Here is a 19,183-nt window from a genome sequence, read left to right as displayed (position 1 = left end):
CCTTACATCAACAACCACTTCCATCACAGTCTTACTTCCTCAACCACTTTCACCGCAGCCAATGTCAGCAGAGCCTCACTTCCAAAACCACTTCATCCACAAACACTGCCAGCAAAGCATAACTTCTACAAGTACTCCAAGCATAACCTTACATCAAAAACCACAACTACTACAGCCTTACTTAAGCATTTTTTACCACCATAACTGCTACGACCATAACCTTACTTCTACAAAAACTATCACCATAATTTTTCTTCCATACCACAACCACCACAACCTTACTGAAGCAATTACTTCCACCTTAACCTTACCTCCACAACCACTATCAACGTAACTTAACTTCTACAATCCAACACCACTTTAAATCCACAACCATTAACAACACAGCTATCTGCAATACCAAAACTACTACTAAATATTCTTCATTTCAGATATAGTAACTGTATGTCATACAATTCTAAGTTAAAGGAAAAAACCTTGATCAATATCCAGTACAAACCGAAACTGGTCCACCTGCCTATATCATATCTTAAATGTATTTGAGATTTTTTTTTCAGCCCTCTTGCATAGTTCGTTGCTATTTGTTATCTGTTTATATCCTTGAAACACAAGTAAATTCATGTGTCAGTTAAAAATAGTATTGTTGCGGAATTAACAGCCTTTTGCGTTGGAAAACATTAAAAGAGCTTAGCGGTGTGTGAGCCGATGATGATGTGTTCGTGTGGTATAGAAGCGATACCGTATATACTGATAATATGATTATGTGTTATAGATGCCTATACCGTATATAATGATGATGTGTTCATGTACTATTGAAGCGAATACCGTATATACTGATGATATTATCATGTAAAATGGAAGCCTATCCCGTATAAACTGATGATATGATCATGGCATATTAAAGTGTATACCGTATATATTGATGACATATATAAGTCGATCAATTGAATTCAGAATATATTTTCACATATTAAGTTACTGATTGATGATCATATTTGGAAAACATTTGTTTAAGATAATGGTAAATTTCATAAAGGTTTGTCAATCACAAAATTAGAACATAAATATGTTTATTTTCTTGCAATGCTGCTGTGTTGAAGTCCATATGCACAATCATCTGTTAAGACACTGCTAAATGTCAAAGTAAATGACTACAATCTACAATTTGATGATGTACACAATTAGAGAATAGTATTGAATTTTAAAATTTGAAAATGCGAAGTTGGTATATATTCATTTTCATGGCTAAATTATTAGAAGATTGTGTTATGTTTATTATTAATGCAAGCAAACATATTTTGCCCGTGAAAGTGATTATTTGTACTTTTATCTTTCCAAAATAGGGAAGGAAGTTATACGATGCAAGAACTCGTAGCTTCTATTATAATTGAGATCAACATTATTATCACTTTAGATCAATACATCAATATGAAATGGTATATCAATAAAGTTCATCAATTGGTGTCACAATAACGCGGGAAAAATGTATCACCGCTTCAAATCAGGATAAAACATAAAATTCAAGCACTTATGACAACACTACATTGAACAAATTATAAATTTTGCATTTTATAATATGTTGACACAACACGAACAATAACAAGATAAACAATGTTCAATTAATATGTATATTGTTATGCGATGGGTCGCGAACTGAACATATCATAATATGTTGCGTTCATCAGAAAATATTCGCAATTGCCGAAAGCAGTACATTTAAGGACTGCAAGTTGAGGTGTAACTATTTAGTTAGTTCATGGAGCTACCAAAGTGAACATTTTTGCAATAAATCGTCTAAAGGTCGCGACAGTGAGTCCACTTAAAGGTCAAAACGTCAAGGTTAGCTTAAATATCTAAGATATTAGTCGTGTCGTGCACATGTTTCAAGCTGGTAAGTAAATTACTGGTTGAAACCCAGTAACACTTCGGATAACTGACAAAACAAATAAACCATTTTAAAATGCTTTCAACACAACTCCAACAATATCTCTTACTATTTGGTGATTACGCAGTACAACGGCTTCTTTGTAAAAACCCAAAAGAAGCCTCACGGAAAGACTAAATGATTTTGCTGTTACATACAGTAAGGCAAGGTACCCCCCACATAATCGATAAGAAAACGAAGTTTGCAATGTCCTACATTACACATTTGTGTTGAATACACTTTCATGTAACACATAAAACTTGGTTCAATTATATGTCAATATTGATTTAACCAAAGCGCACTTTACGCCAATAAATATAAGTCGACAGGGAGATATCTGAGTAATGTTTTTATTAAAAAATGCAAGAGTTACCCTTAATTTACGAACCCAAAGTGTATGTATTATTTCTGTCGTAACGATGTTAATCAAAATCTTGGTGAAAAGGGGCATAAATGTACAAACGTTTAGATAATCTCTTAACAACTAAATATATTTGCATGTGCTGATATCGTTAATTAAACGTGTCGTTTATCAGACGTGATCACAGTAACAGTATGCTCAATCAACTGGCACATATTTTATTTATATTCTCATGAACTTGATTGACGCTTTGTTTCATGCATGCTAATATATTTATATGCAGAGGAGAATTATAATTCAGTTTCCTATCAGTTGATAATTAAACAAGTAAGTTTTATGTTTGATGTAAAAAAGTTTTTGTCTTTATTGCTTATGTTATAAAACGAGACAAATGTTGTTCAGGAAAAAAAAAATCGCTAATTTCAAGAAAAAAAAACGCCTTCTTGCTAAGAAAGGCAATAACAATTCAAACAGCGGCGGAGTCATGTTAAGGGTGTCGTGATAGATATATACTAGAAAATCCTGGTAATATAAGAAGTGGAATGCATATTGCAGTACCCGGACATAATGTTTCTGCTAGTGTGAGCTCAGGAGTATCCCTGTTAGAACACCATGCTGCGGTTTACAGATTCGTGTCAACAGATGAAACATCCGTTACGGTAAAAGTAATTAATGTTAATTGAGTGATAGACAATCAGGGGAAATTATACGGATGATAGAGTGACCGTTTCAAACACGTGATGTTACAGTTGTATGACATCAAGAGATATCCGGGTATAAATGAGAATCGTATGCCAGAGGAACGTCTTCAGCTCTGAATAGGTGTGTCGCCAGAAGTGAGCTTGAGCGGGGTTCAACCGGGTTGTGTCTTGAGGCGGATGTCCCTGTTTGGCTTTGGATGAGACACGGGGCATGGTGGAGCCTTCTTTTTCTTGAAGTGACAGATATTTAAAACAGAACAACCATGTTAACCTTGAATGATCTGTTCTAGCAATGGATGGTCGGCCAAGCAAGTAGTATCTGTCTTGTCGCTTGAGACACGCAACACACAATAATTCCTTTCGGGTGGTACAGTAATTTTTTATTCTTTTGTTAAAACTGCCATATGAGATTATAAGTACCTTCCATGGCCGCCAGTGTGCATCAGCGTACAGGCTGTGCCCAACGTTCCCGCAGGGCCTTATATCTCTGTGTGAAAACAATATTCTTACGTCTCTACTGTATTTCGACGAGAGTTTGCAGTCTTATTGCAGCCTTTTCAATTACTTTTGTAGTCTGAATCATATAATGAAAGGCTTTATACACAATCTTTAACAAATCACTTCTACAATGATTGAACATTCATGTGTGTGGTTTTCGAATGGAATACGTGAATATTTCATTAAACAATTTGTCATTTCAAAAAATGTTTAAGTGAGTTATTAAAATGAAAAAACCCATATCCGATTGGTCAGTGAATCATTTCATGTTTGAAATAATCATGACACTGTAGCAAAATGAATCATGGTATTTAAACTTCTAAAACCGATATTGGTAATCAATGTTCAATAGTTATTAGTTCAATACCAAAAACAAGGTCATTTGGCTCGTTCGACAAATTGTCTTATGTTCATTTTCTGAAAATAATACTAGTCGATCAATTGAATTCAGAATATATTTTCACATATTAAGTTAACTGATTGATGATCATATTTGGAAAACATTTGTTTAAGATTAAATGGCTAGTTATGAAAGACAGTTATATAAGTCCAATTATATTTATGCTATGTTTTTAGTTAAAGATGCTAGCAAAGAAATATTGAAAGAAGACAGAGGTAAAGAAAAAGGTTTCTGCTCCTGATGTACCTAAAAACGATTCATATAAGTGTTTATAAAACAGTGAACCTCTCTGAAGAAACAGACATTTTGACCGTCGGAAAAGCTGTTAAAATCGAAAAAAAAATTTAGGAGTCAGAGCTAAATGGGTGAAATTGTCTTGTGTTTCGAAAATGATTTATTCGTTGCTCTGTGAATAGTGCAAAACGGAAGAAGCAAAGTTCACCATCCTGAACTACTTAACAATATGTACATTACGGCGAGTCTCCAACGTGATTATATAACAAGTCGCAATTAAAATCATTCCAGTTATCTTAGTTTCGCATAATATACAGATAAGTAACGTTCACCGCAAAAATAAAAAAAAACAACGGTACAGCGGTTTGTTTGAATATAATTTACTTACTTATTTAAATTAACACTTGAAGCTCAAAGGTCGGAAATGTTCTGATTAATACGAAGGACATTCACCATGAGAATGCTTTGAAACGAAAATTAACTCTGCTTTCGGACAATGAAACCCATACTACTTTCGTAATTCCTAGCAATTGATACTGAGCGCGTGAGTCCGGTTGGATTTAGTGCAGCTTTGTATTCAAGTTTTTCTTATGTCACCTTTTCATATTTTGAACAATTATCTCACACTAAGCGTATTCAACTACTGTTCTTAGGTATGATACATGTTCAGGGCTTTACGATGCAATTTATATTTTAGCCCATGAATAGAACGAAGAATTTTTCTAACAGAACTGATAATATTGTTTATATGATGATGTGACGTGCCCACCGAACTAGAGGGGTGTAATCGAACAAAAATGAATGTTGTTGCTGGCTTTTAAGTGTGTAGATGACTCTGTTTTTGAAGGGTTGAATTATATCAGTCACTGCACGCGAGCTATCATCTGCAAATAAGCACAGTTGAAGATGCTAGTGTATCAGCAAGAGAAAGAAGTACCAATAAAGTCCCTCTGAGACCAATTTAGAAGATATACAGATAACCACTTTAGCAAATTACCTGAAGTAATGGAAGTTAAATATGAGACCACAATGTCAAACTCTGTCAAAGACTTTTGAATTGTCACATTATACAATACTGATTGATTGTTTGTCATTGAATGATTTACAAAATCGTAACATACATCTATTAGATGATAAACGGTCGAGTGACCAGGAAAAAATCCCGACATGTGATTGTAAATAAGGTGTTTGATGCATATAAGTGTTGAAGTGTTAACAGATGATTCATTCCATTACGTTTCCAACTCAACGATTGCGGCAAATAATTGGACACAGAGGTGTGGAAACCCTTTTTAAAAAGAGGCATTACATGTTCAAGTGTCCGCTTTGTCGGATATAATCATATCTAAATAGATCTGTGTAAAAACTCAGCAGTGGAATACAAATTATGAATTAAGTATGTTTAAGCATTCTATCACTTATGTCGTCCATCGAAGACGTCTTTTTGTATTTCATTCTCAGTTATATTCCTTTGAACTAATTCCCTATTCGTCTACCTGGATGGCTATAAGCATATTATCACCTTCAATACTTGATATAGAAACAAAAAAGTCATTGAGGGCATTTTCCTTTTCTGAATAAGTTAATGAATAAAAAGCATCCGTGTTTTGCAGTGGAGGTATTGCATTGCCTTTGCTGATGTTCTGATTTACAAACATTCTTACTGAAATTATTCAGTATTTCTCTAGTAATTTATCCAGTCTTTTCCGGCAAATGCTGAGATACTGTTTGCTAAGCGCTGTGCTCCGGCCACTTGTCTACCTCATTAGCACATATAGAGTCAGTGACCTAGTTTGGAACTTCGTTGGTATTCCCAAAACAATTTGCTCTTACTTAAGCATCATATGGACCTCGGGAATTTATCAGACAATATATAAGACTATTATTGTTATATACTCAGTTGATATTTTTCACTCATTATTTAATCCTTAGTGACACTGAAGGTTTAACTTCTATGACAATTGCATGTGTTTTACACGTTCTGAACATACATTGGCAAAATGAGTAAGCTCATGTGACCTTTTAGTTAATTCAAGTTGTTGTCGTGTTTTATTAATGGAAACACTAGGTCTCCCGAAAAACTATTGAATTATTTAACAAGGACGTTCAATAAAAAGTCGTAAAACTATTTTTTTTGTATTTAAAAAAAAAATTAAATCCATTGTTTAATTTGACAGATTTTATCATTAAAAAGAATGCATCAAGTAACCGAGAATGTACGAACCACTTCATAAAAGATATGTATTTTTCTGTATTTCAGGAATGATAGATCATGTTCAAGGTCAGGATCGGATAAACCTATTCCGACAATAATTTTGTTTGATACTATTTAGTTCGAACAAGACGAAGAACACTTTTATTTAGAGTATATATATGCTATTATTTCAAGTTAACAGTCGATAGAGAAATGTTTTAATTAAAAAAAATGCATATTAATATACAAAATGGATATGACATTTTTACAAAACAAATACATTTAAGTATACAAATTGTTTATACCATGTGATTTTACGGGCACAAACAAAATATTTCACCAATACAATCGTATACATGTATATCATTCGAACAATTACACATTTAAATATTGCATACCTCACCATTGTGCAATGAAAAAAGGGGTTGTTATTCACAGCAAGCGGAAAAGCTCAGCCAAAAGACTGCCGTTTTTTATGAGAGTTATAAAATGAGTGATAACACAGAGTTTTTATGGTACAAATTATAAATCAGGATTAGAGCCGTTGCACTGCAAGCGATGATGATAGGAGTGTCTCACCATAGCTATGAGACGAAAATGGTCTGTTTGAAACATATTTATAACTGTTATGTATTTCAATCAATATTCCGTTAATGAGGAAGCTAAAAACATATTACTGAAATGCGGACCGTTCCAACACACTAGTGAGTACATTCATACATAAAGAAATGGTGATTCATTTACAGTTTTTTTTGTGTTGGTATTTGTTTCTCTTTCAATGTGTCGTAAACGTGTGCCTAACCTTACTACTAGTGTTTATACACGACTTCCATTTGTATGGGTCATTTCATTAGCGATAACTTTGTTGACATTTTGCCTGCCTGTTGGTTCTGGCTTGTTGCATTGGTCGTTTTATTTTCTCCTGTTGTGGGTTCGATTTAGATTTTGATTGATTCATGGTTGCTTTTTTCGTAGCAACACTTCTTACAATGTTCATTAAAATCCTTTCTAGCAATCCGCCAGTAATTCTATTCAACATAGTCGGTATTAATAACAATCCGAAAATTATCAGAAACCGTATAACGACATCCCATAGCTGTATAGTTGTATTTTCTTGAGTGCGAACGAATTTAAGTTCTCGTAGAAGGACGCTCTGATATTTGTGAATTCGCTCTATAATATTCAGAACTTGACTGCTCACCGATATGCCATTGACACATTTGGTACAGAAATGCTCACAGTTTAGATACATCAAGTTATATTGCGTATATCCGTCTGATTTCAATAGACGTTCTGCTTCTTGCGCAACTTCTTCGTATGGACGTTCACCTAAAGCATATTTTCTGATCCAAATTTTGTCCATGTCGTATTCTAATTCGTCCTCTTGTATACGTTGCCCTATACCGTGGAACTTATTATGAGTGTGAATTACAACAAGTGTCGGTTTTTTGGCATTTGAATTTTGCTTTACCTTTACGATTATAGCATGGTGTCTATAAGGGTAGCAGCCAGGCAATCCAAATCTTCCTGGGACGGAAATGTGCTGTCCCCTTTCAAGTTCTGCGGCATCAGCAGGCTTAACATCACGTATTTCTTTATCAAGTGCCTCGTTTAGTTCACAAAGCTGACCAATACAATCCCACGGTATTTTATAATCCATAGTTCTGGCCTTCTCTATACATAATTCTTTCAGAGATTTTGGTGATGTACGATCGGCTTTCAACGAATGATCCATTTTGAAATTTCGTTTCGGTGTTTCTGAAATGTTCAGAAAGAACATATTTTGCATTGTTTCACGGAACATTGCATCACAATAATGGGTGTTTTTTCATTTTTACTACTGTTATTATTTTAAAAGTATTATGATCTATTTGTTTCGAATATATTTGTGAAAAAATAAGAGCTTTCGCTAAAATAAAAACAAAACTTTATCAATTCCGTATTCATTGCCTTTTTTGAAAGTATTTGTACATAATGATTTTCTTTAATAAAATAACATGAGTTATTAGTTTGCTGCATGGTATGATTGTTCAGCCCGGAGAATCTTGAAGATTACGTGCAATTCTCTTTCGTAGTAACAACTCACATGTGTTTACATAAGTACTCTAATTGCCATACGGTATGTATATATTAAATTATTATTATTATATCATAGTTTTGATATATATATATATATATATATATAAATATTTGTCATACATGCCAACGAACAAAACCAACATAAAATGGGCAATTGTATAACAATTGGATTGAAATCATTATATTTATTATATAAATTTTTAATACTTACTGAATAACTTAAGTCACACTGTCGAATATCTAACAAGCGCGAAGAGATTTAAAACACAATTATATTAAAGTTTAACCACAAATATGGATAAGCAAATAAAGCATTCGTCTTAATTTCAAAGACCGTATTCATTGCATTGGTGCATTCAAATACTCCTGATAATATTGAATAATAAACCGGCAAATTCTACATTGATTAGTTTATTTGGGGTTTTTGTCTTCCATTGTATTGTTAACCTTTAATTTTTGCTTTACAAAACATTGCTGTTTTGCACGCCTGCCAAATTTATTCACCATTGTAAAATGTCAAATATACCTCTAGTTCCAAATTAAAATGAAATCAGATCTGATAAGCGTTTTGACATAAGGCTTTAAGCAAGATTTAGAACATGATTAGAATGCCTTGCACCGTCGTAAGACTTAATTATGGAAGTAATACTAAGCACAACTTCTAGCCCAACAGATTATATTTGAAATATATTGGCATTATCTTTAAGATATATTGTCTGAATTAAACACATCGAACGCATATTGCATGTTAATGTTTGTGTGTCTATAAATAGTGACATATAGTAACATATACCTTTGCAGTGATTGTGCAAGAAATATTGTGGCTGATTTACAGTTACGCCTAGTGTTATTTACTGTATTTAAATAAGAACAGTTCATAAACAATCCACTAAAGTTAGGTACGTCGAGCTAGTTTAGTATATTTATATATATATTTTAACACATGAAGCTATATCTATAATAAGTGCAAGAAAAACAATAGAAAGAAGCCCCGCAGCCCGACATTTAACCAATATCATGCTTAAAGGTCAATGGGCCAGGGAATATGAGTAAGATTAAAACATGGTATGCAGAAATAGCTCAAAGGCTACTCTGACAAAAGCAAACATTTTGAATGACAAAACGGATCATAATGTATTAACATAACTCGATTGGGACGAGTGTTGGGTATCGCGCACAGCAACAACCCCATTGATATATTGTTTCACTGATCTTTCAGGGTAAAGTCTTCTTACATTTAAAATGGGAATGACTAAATAATAATGGAAAGTACAGGCACCAGACCAATAGCCAATATGGATTTAAATCAATGTGAACAAGGCCAAACACACAAACAAAAGACCCAAAACTTTACGAAACAAAACCGATCGAATAATGCTCACAACGTGGTAAGGTATGGAGGTTTTAAGGCCTTCCAAAGTATATCTTGGTAAACTTTAGCTTCAAAAGGTAAACACACATGTTCTATGGTGTTATTCATCCATATTGACATAAAATGTTCTTTGGACAATTTTATCAGGGCGCCGGTTGCGTCCCCTTGTCTCCCTTGGCCATTTAGAAATGTAATTGTCAAGATGAAAAGCTATGATCGTTAAGTGTCATACTCTTTACTAGGCCTAGTAAGGTTCAGTACAAGCAAGGTCAGCAATCCCTTTTCATGAGTATTGCTTGCTTATTACATTTATGTAAAATAAATGACCAAAACGTAAATAAACATAAGCATTATTGTATGTTTGCAGTTTATTTTAACTGATTACATAGCTGTTTCATTGCATACATTATGCATACAAAGCCTTTTCAAATTAAACCAAAATAAGATGGAGTCACCATTATCCAAAATCAAATTTATATGTGTTGTTCGGATACCTTAAACAGACAAAAACCTACCAAGCAGTAATATATTTATTAATCAAAACAGAAAAAAAAATCCCAGTGACAACCTTAATTAGTGCTTAATAACAAACAGACATTTTTAAAAATCGTCAACTATCTGAAGAAGACATGAAAACGTACAATGAAGCTTATATTTACAGACACAAAAATAATATGATTTAATAAAAATTGACCCACATTCTCAAAAATACGGTAAGATAAATAAATAAAATAATAAAAAAATGTTTGTAATCCTATGCAAATACGTTTGACATAAAACACACATCGGCTGTCATTGTGTTTTATCAAATACTTGTATATTTACTTCTCAATCTGCCACATTCTTAAAACAACTAATTCGTTTTTTGTAATTAGCTGGCTGAATGTTTCCAAACTTAAGTAATTGACGATCGGATCTATTTACACTAGTTCAATTAAAAAACAGGTTTATTTTGCTGGTTTGACAAACTCGAAAAAGATTATATGAATAAAATACATGTTTCTAAATATTTATAAATGATATTAAAATATCTTATATCTTGTGTCTACATCGTGAATATATGCATCTTATTGTGATGCTAAAGAAAAAAAATGAAATGAATGGTCAAAACATTTACTAAGATCGTGTTAAGTGATAAATAGACTTAGTTAAGGCTGATTAATTTCAGACAAACCAAAAAAAACCAGCAATACAGAACATAAACCTTGGTAAAATCATATATGATGTGTCTCAAGTACCCATGAATAACTACTTGACGAATGTATCATCTGCTGACACGACGAATACGAGGGATGTCCGGAAAGTTTTGAGACTGTGTCTATATTTCAAATTGTTTGTTATAAAATTAGCAAACAATATATAGAGCTGTGTACAGGTATATGGACAAATCAGGAAAGTTCTGAAATAGACTGAATATCGTACTTATCCGTCTTCCCCAAAATGGACTTTCACGTATATAAACTATATCCATATTTTGATGTTTGGCTTATATAGCAAGGGCTATTTATCCTTTGCAGATTACGGTTTGTATTTATTTCTCCTCGTTGCGATGTTCGCTTGTAGATATGGCGGACATAGTCTGATATGTATAATAGGAATACTAGTTTATATGTTGTATGATATTGTCATATAGCTTACAAATATCTCCGCAACTACTTACTCGAAATGCACCACCGAGAACAAAGGTCATATATTTATTGGTTGTCTTGTTTTTCGAGTAAATACAAATATTTATGATCCAAAAGTTCATGTGCTTGACTGTTTATTGTATTTCCCATAACGTTTACTAGTACTTAGGTTTGCACTGTATTCGTAATAAAACGTTTCCTATTTTTTAATAAAATATATTGAACACTGTTTCTAACACATCACTTGAGGTTTGGTTTATGGTGGATAAATATTTTTTTTTTATTATGTCGGATGCTGAAGAAAAAAAATTGAAACGTATTCCGCTCATCAAAAAACCCTATTTATTTCCGAACTTTCCACATTTTAACATCCTTACTTGAAACCGCATTGTCAATCTCAATTTCCAGTTTTAACTCGACCGGATGCTGGTCATTTATCTTGTTGCCAGATATACCCTTTGAGAAACAAAATAGTTTATTTTAAGTTTAATATGAACAGGGTTTATAGAGTTATTTCCGTCAAAGACTTATCTGGTTTCAGTCTTGCCAGACGGCGTTATGCAGCCCTCGTTCGATACCACGTTGACAAAGTGAATGAGGGAGCCGAGAGAAAGTGGTTTAATCACGCAATAAGTGAGAAAATAATTATTTGCGTGTGCATACACCTTTGCTACTCGTGGGACGTACCTCACGCATATTTTAAATTGACGATGATGTAGACATTCATTTCTACGCCGGATTGTAGAAAATATATTTATGCAAGATTGTATTTCAAATATATTAATTATTCTTGCTGACATGTATCAACAAAAGTTGATTTTTTATGTTCCAAATGAAAACAGGTTTATATGAAACAAATGAAGAGCACATGAATAAAGATGAAATATTTCAAAGGTCAAAAGTATGAACAAATCAAATTAGCAATATAAAAACTCTTTCAGTGTTTGTTTAGCATTCAATGATTCTTACTGCCAGGGATCATTCTGATTGGCTTGCAGATGTGCGGTATTCTAGCTTAACTGTTGAGGACCACTCTCTATTTAATCAAGGAACGTTTTGGGTTTCTGGCCGTCATGACAAAACTAATAAACCATATAAAAAAATCCACACAACTCTAATAGTATCTACCAAGTATTTTCGCAGTACAACGGCTTCCTTTTTTTAAAAGCCGGGAGACTGACTGAACGTCCTGGTGGTCTCGCTATAACACACAGTAAGGCAAGAAGCGGCGTATGTAGCAAAAAGGTTTTAGTCTTCTATATATATAACTTAGCACAAAATATATTTGGAAATTCAGTACAACTCGGTTTTGGTTTGATTCTGAGGCATTAACATATTTTATTGTGTAAAACGTATGTGTTCGAAAATGTCTACTTTCTCATAATCGATAAGAACACGAAGTTGCCAATTTCATACACTACACGTTATTCGCTCCTGGCCGGATTAATTTGTTTTTACAGCGTTTGATAAAAATGCTTAAATATCCATATTAAAATAATATAATGAAATAACCTTAATGTATAGGCCACAATATGACATTAAAGTATTGTTTAACCAAATATAACAGTATTTTTTCATTCATAATAATGACTATAGCTTGGTCATAAAAAAGTAGTGTTTAAAGGCTTAGTTAGTCTGTAGCAACTATTACCAATAACATGTGTTGATAGCGTTTACCAGGCGTGATCACAGTGTGCTCAGTCAGCTGTGAGATTTAACAGAAAACAGTAAACTCATTCATTTGCAGGCAAAGGAGGTTTGCGATAACACAAGTAAGTTTCATGCTACTTTTTCTTTCAAGTTACACTCGTGTATACACATATATCTTTATTTCTAGCAGTGTATCATATCTCTCTTTTCTAATTATGTTTATAAAAATTTTTAACCTAATACAATCATTTCTATGCTGTATAGCTTTTTTAAGTTTTTGGCTTTATTGAAAATATAATAGTACAAACGATATTACGTCTTTCGAAAATACTATGTCGCTTTATATGCATATTGCTAATTGGAAGAAAAATACGCTTTCTGGATAAAATAAAAAATAACAATGACAAGATCGTGTCCCGAGAAGATATGTTCGATACATTCGTGCATTGTTTACCCCGTCTTAAAGTTTTAAAACATACTAAATTATTATACAAAGTGTCTCGTTGTCAACATAATTGACTCATGAAAACTTAACATCTGATTAAATGTTTAAAGAGGATTGTAATTATACGTACTGGCTTATTTTGGTGTGTCTGAGCTCACATACAACAATCTAAGTATATAATCTTGACCATGAATTATATTTCTGATATAAAGTCACATCATAAGGAACATCTACGGTAGACTTAAATTTAAAGATATTTTCAAATATTGATCCATTGATAAAGCTATAAATAAATCTCTTTTTAATTAAAATAGTGTAAATAGGTCTGATCTCAATATCGTTTATGTTTTAAAAACGTGCAGACAGTTTGCCAACTATTTTCAGAAAACGATATTCAGCTTTTAAAAATGGCGCAGATTGACAAGGAAGTATACAAATATTTGATACAAAACGAAATACTATGACAGCCTTTGTATCTATGCCAAATATGTTTGAATAGGTTTTCAAACAATCTTAAATATGTATTCATTTATTAAATCGTATTATTTTAATTGTAAGTAAACCAAAATTTAAATAAAAAACAATTAAGCGTCATTGTACATATTTATGTCCCCGTCAGAGGTTTTACAATTTTTGAACATTGTTTGTTTATAATTTAACAGATATTAAGGTTTTTACTGATATCATGGACAGTGTACTGCTTAGAAGTGTTTTGTGTGTTTATGTCATTTGATCCACTCGATTTTTGTTATATGTTTATATCGACTAAGAAAATACTATTCAGCTACATAGATGAATAACAAAAATGCTTACCTTGTGCAAGAGCTATTGATGGCAATATTAGTCGGGTTTGCAAAAGAAATACCTAAAAAAACTCCGATATATATGAACCTTGCAATTTGTTTGAACATAAGAATTGCGTATGTTAAAATATATTACAGATGTAGTCCGACTTAGACATCAAGTATGTTAAGAATTTATAACACATTTATCACCGTTTCTGTAACATCTGATTTATACTAATGTTTAAAGAAAAATTAATTGAACGAATGCTGGCCTGTTTGGTTTGTTTGACGTTTGCTGAACCTTCTAATATATATATATATATATATATATATATATATATATATATATATTATATATCTAAAAAATAAAGTTGTAAAAACGGTATATATGTGAAAGTGCAGCTTTAAGCGTAATACATTTAATCTATTTTTTTTTATTTTACTTTAATTGAAGGTATGAATGAAAATAATAAATAATTTATCTCGCATATCTTAAGTACCCCTCAAAAGTCTTCCAACTCTTAAAAGTAGAAAATTACACAAAGCCTAGCTGGATTTAATCAATTGGGGATATAGTGGAATAAGAAATGTAGTTTTAGGTTTGTTGGACAATAACATTCACAAATTGTGAATACGGTAAAATAGAGGGTGACATACTTCACATCACATTTCCATTGACTGATCTTCAGTCGAGAAAAAAGCATAAGTCAACATATCTTATTATTGGTCTTCGAATGCATTTTGTCTCTGGCATCATCTTAACACAAATCAATTTGGTTTAAATAGCTTGAACAACGACGACGACGAAACCGACGACGATATGACAATACCTCAACCTGTTTCCTCTTATTTGTTCGTGCTTTTTCTTTGGAATTACCAAATGGCAATTTGTTTATTGTATAAAAATCACATAATTACACTTATTTTTAACATGAATCAAGCATAAACAAATACACGGAAAGATAACATTTATGTCTGATGATAGAGACTTTGCAAGTTTCGGGCATTGAGGAAACTATCGATGGTGTATAGTCAGTTTAGTTTCAGCTTATAGCTCATCAAGTAAAAGTCAGCAAGACATGGAGAAATCTAAACAGCAGTAGTTATCACTCAATTCCGGCTCAAACAACTCAAAACTACCAAAATGATCTGTAAACAAGTCGAAACAGATCATCCGCCATGTTTACTCTGTGCCGCATACGACCTTTTAGCTTCTAGTTCTCGGCAATCAATTTATTGTTATTAGTAATAAAATAAAACAAGATCAATACTTTTAAAAGGTTTATTGTTCAAATGTCGGTGTATGTTAACCCCAAACTACTTTTAAAAAGCAAAATACACATATTAAATGCGGTAACTAGTGTAAACAACTTTCTACTATGACGTGACGTCATCGGTTGTAAAAATATTGAATATTAATTAACTGATTTGCAAACATAATGACATTAAGAATTTAGTTTAAGATTGGGCAGTTTGGAGTATGGTGTGGGTAAGAACCGGTTACATCACTTTATCGGCCTACTGGTGAAAATATGCATATACGCACATGGTGCGTTCCGTTCAAGACCAAGAGTCATACCAAATTCAATATATGTTAAGCTTCATCGGGCCACATGTAATCAAGGTATTCCATGGACTTGAACAATTGTGTTGTATACGCTAATTATAGTAAAAAGGACAACAAGACATTCAATGGATACTCAAATTCAACCATATTTGTATTTCATATTTTACATTTTCTTTCTAAACGTGTAACATTACTCAACTTCTATTTATGTTCGCTGACAAATATTAAGTGTTCGTCACTGATTGTTAAACACTTTGTACATACCAGGAGGATAATAAATATCCGACATGTTTATGCTTATTTGCAGTGCACCTTCCTGATTTGTTGGGTAATCTGAGGTGTGTTTGCAAACATAAGCTCATCTTCTGTTAAAAAAATGGTACAATTCAGTGAAAATAAATGACGTGCCTTTGTTTTTAAGTATCCAAAAGTTTTTTCGGAGGCCTCCTGAACTTGACATTTTCACAATCGTTTATATTGTTTATTATTTGGATAATGTTCTTAAACAGAACAACACTCGTGTTTTTAACAAACGCCATCACATGACATTAGTTGTACTTTACGTATTGCATACATATTGTTTTAAATGAATTTAAATAAAGTCTTCAGTTAAATTGTTTATAACAAGGCAAGAATCGCGAATGTCGCTGACCATATTCTCTCAATATGATACCTTTCATGTTCTTGCAAAGAGGGCGTTACAAATATAGTCCGATTTAAGCAAAACAACGGTCCAGTGTTTCTTCATAGTCAAGGCTTGTTAATCAGATTAATCAATGATCCGTCTGGATTTAAATACAAAAATCGAAGGATATTTAGTTTTGTGTTGATGAGGTTTTCTGTTATTGTCCCATATTTCTTGTTTGTGATTTTTTTATTTTTATGTTATATGTCTTTGGCCATTGTGCAATTAAAGAGGGGTTATGTTTAAATTGTTTGCTACTGAGCTTATCTCTGTCCTTTTTCATTTAAATATTGTCAAATGAAATAACTGATTAATGAACAAAATAAAATTGTTTTTCAGAAACATGAGAAGGACTTCAGAGTCAAAACGTCTGCGGAATATTAACACCAGTTATCATGTCAAAGTGATGATAACATTTTGATGAGTGTATACTGTAGAGAATGCCAGAACTTGGGATAATAGCATGAATTGGTTAGAAACGTTTATTCCTTTAGTTCAGTTAGATCAAGTTATCAGGGAAGCTAACAAATTAATAGTTGATGTTAAGCCTAAAGATGCCACACAACTTAAAAGAGGACACCACATTTCCGTTCCAGGAAGAAAACCATTATTCCGTTATAGACACCATGCCATAATTGTTGAAGTGAAGGAAAATACCAATTCAAGAAAAGCAACAGTTGTTGTAATTCACACTCCTAATCCCAAACACAAAAAAGGGAGACGTATTGTACGAGAAGAAAAAGAATATGACGTGAACGAGATTTTGATTAGGGAGTATACATTTTCTAAATATACATTGGAAGAAGTTGCTCAAAACGCGGAACAGCATTGTAATTCAAACTGCGACAGGCGGTACAATCTATGTAACATGAACTGTGAACATTTTTGTACCGAATGTGCCATTGGCATACATATGAGCCACCAGGTTCTCAACGCACCAATGGTTGTAGCCAAATGTCCGAAGCATTTTTTACACCAAAAAATAGTACGTGTTTATGCATTTTACGTAAAAGAAAATGGATGTTGGAATGTCTACATTGGATTTGCTCTGATAATATTGGTATTAACCGTGTTTCCCTTCCTGTTTATGAAACTGACAGGTATATCGAGATCTTTATACGGAACCCATGACAAAACACCGGAACAAAGAACGGGATGACAGTACCAATGCAATCACACAAGAGTGATTTGTGTCACCAAAGTTTATACTAAAACCTAGAAACTACAATGACAAGTTTTGTAATAAACCCTTTACTTACTTTAATGAGGGTATTAAGTACACAAAAGAGAGACAAATCACATCATAAAACCAAAACAGACTGCACATGCAAAAAAATGTACTTTTTGTTTTATGTTGTTGGTATTGCCTAAGAACGGTCAAAATTCAATTAAATTGTCTTCGCTTGACTTATCTATAAAAACCCCGTTTAGATGGAACATGGTATATCTACACATTAACTGATTGTACATGTGTCCCATAGTAAGACCCATTTTCATCTAATAGTACTGGTTACAGGCACTAGCTTAATTTATATATATCTAGCATACCGTGCAAAGGCGGTAATCCTGTTTTAAATCTTGTTTACTATTCGGTTTGCACAATCATCGTGACAAAATGGTACAAATCCGTAAAACAAATTCTAGCAAAACAGGGAACTGTGACAGATGGAATTTGTCTATAATGATAATTAATTTTCGAAAATCACGTTTACTTTAGTTTAATTATTAAACATAACAATCCAAGTCTTACACAGAAGGGTACTACCTTATTAAGACAATAAAAAAGCAGGGAGAAGCCAGGTTTGTCAAGTGACAAATTTAAGAATATACTTCTGATAATTTCTGGATTTATGTATGAACAATCAAGTTAGACCATGCGGGTTTCTTTATTTCGCTTATCTATCACTCGTTGTGCAAAAACAGTTATGATTATTTTGTTATTACAATATTCTGAAAACAATTACAACATCTACAAATTTCAATCTCGCATACTTAAACATCGAAAATACAAACCTTGTGGCAACATTAGGTTCTTTCAAATAAACAAAAATACATTGATATTTCACCGCGTATAACAAGTGTTATGGAGTGAAACATTGTCTGAAAAAATATTGTTTCATTTGTAGCTATTTAAGTATATCACCTAAACACATAAACCCGCACGGGGCTGTTGGTAAACATGAGCAATTGGACACGTGCAATGCTTGTTTCATTTTACTTCTGCTTAAGAGTTATCCCCCTTTTGACAGTAAAAATGGTCTGAACAACATAATGTCGTCTGTAGCTACAAGGGTATTGCATATTGCACTCGTGAAATACATAAAGTTTGGTCGACAGGAGCCTATTGTGTGTCTCTACTGGCTTTCACATTGACGTTTTAAACAATGTCCGTCGAAATTAAGTACGAATTGTTTTGGGCGACATATAACAATCAAATATTTAAAGCATGTTCTTCACCTCTGAACTCACAACTATTGATTGAGAATGAAAGATACCAATTGTGATGGAATGTGTAAATATATTTCGTTTGCTGCAAATGCATTCATTAGGGAGTATTTCTCGAATTTGCTCAGTTGTACGGTCAATGCTCTATGCTCAGAGTGATTAATAGTTACAACCTTTGGAATTTAGTTATGATTGATACTTCCCTTTTACACCTT

The 19,183-nt window shown here is 32.8% G+C and overlaps 1 long non-coding RNA gene across 1 annotated transcript; it reads left to right on the top strand.

Annotated features, from left to right (window-relative positions):
- Positions 1-13,123: 13,123 nt before the first annotated feature.
- On the top strand, positions 13,124-17,921 carry LOC128224941 (uncharacterized). Its single transcript, XR_008259573.1, has 2 exons — positions 13,124-13,163; positions 16,863-17,921. It is a non-coding gene; the product is annotated as an uncharacterized LOC128224941 (long non-coding RNA).
- Positions 17,922-19,183: the final 1,262 nt, after the last annotated feature.

This window comes from Mya arenaria, chromosome 17 (assembly GCF_026914265.1).
Source record: "Mya arenaria isolate MELC-2E11 chromosome 17, ASM2691426v1".
Lineage (NCBI taxonomy): Eukaryota > Metazoa > Mollusca > Bivalvia > Myida > Myidae > Mya > Mya arenaria.
The sequence above is the reverse complement of the archived record's forward strand: the minus strand, read 5'-3'. Positions and strand labels throughout refer to the sequence as shown.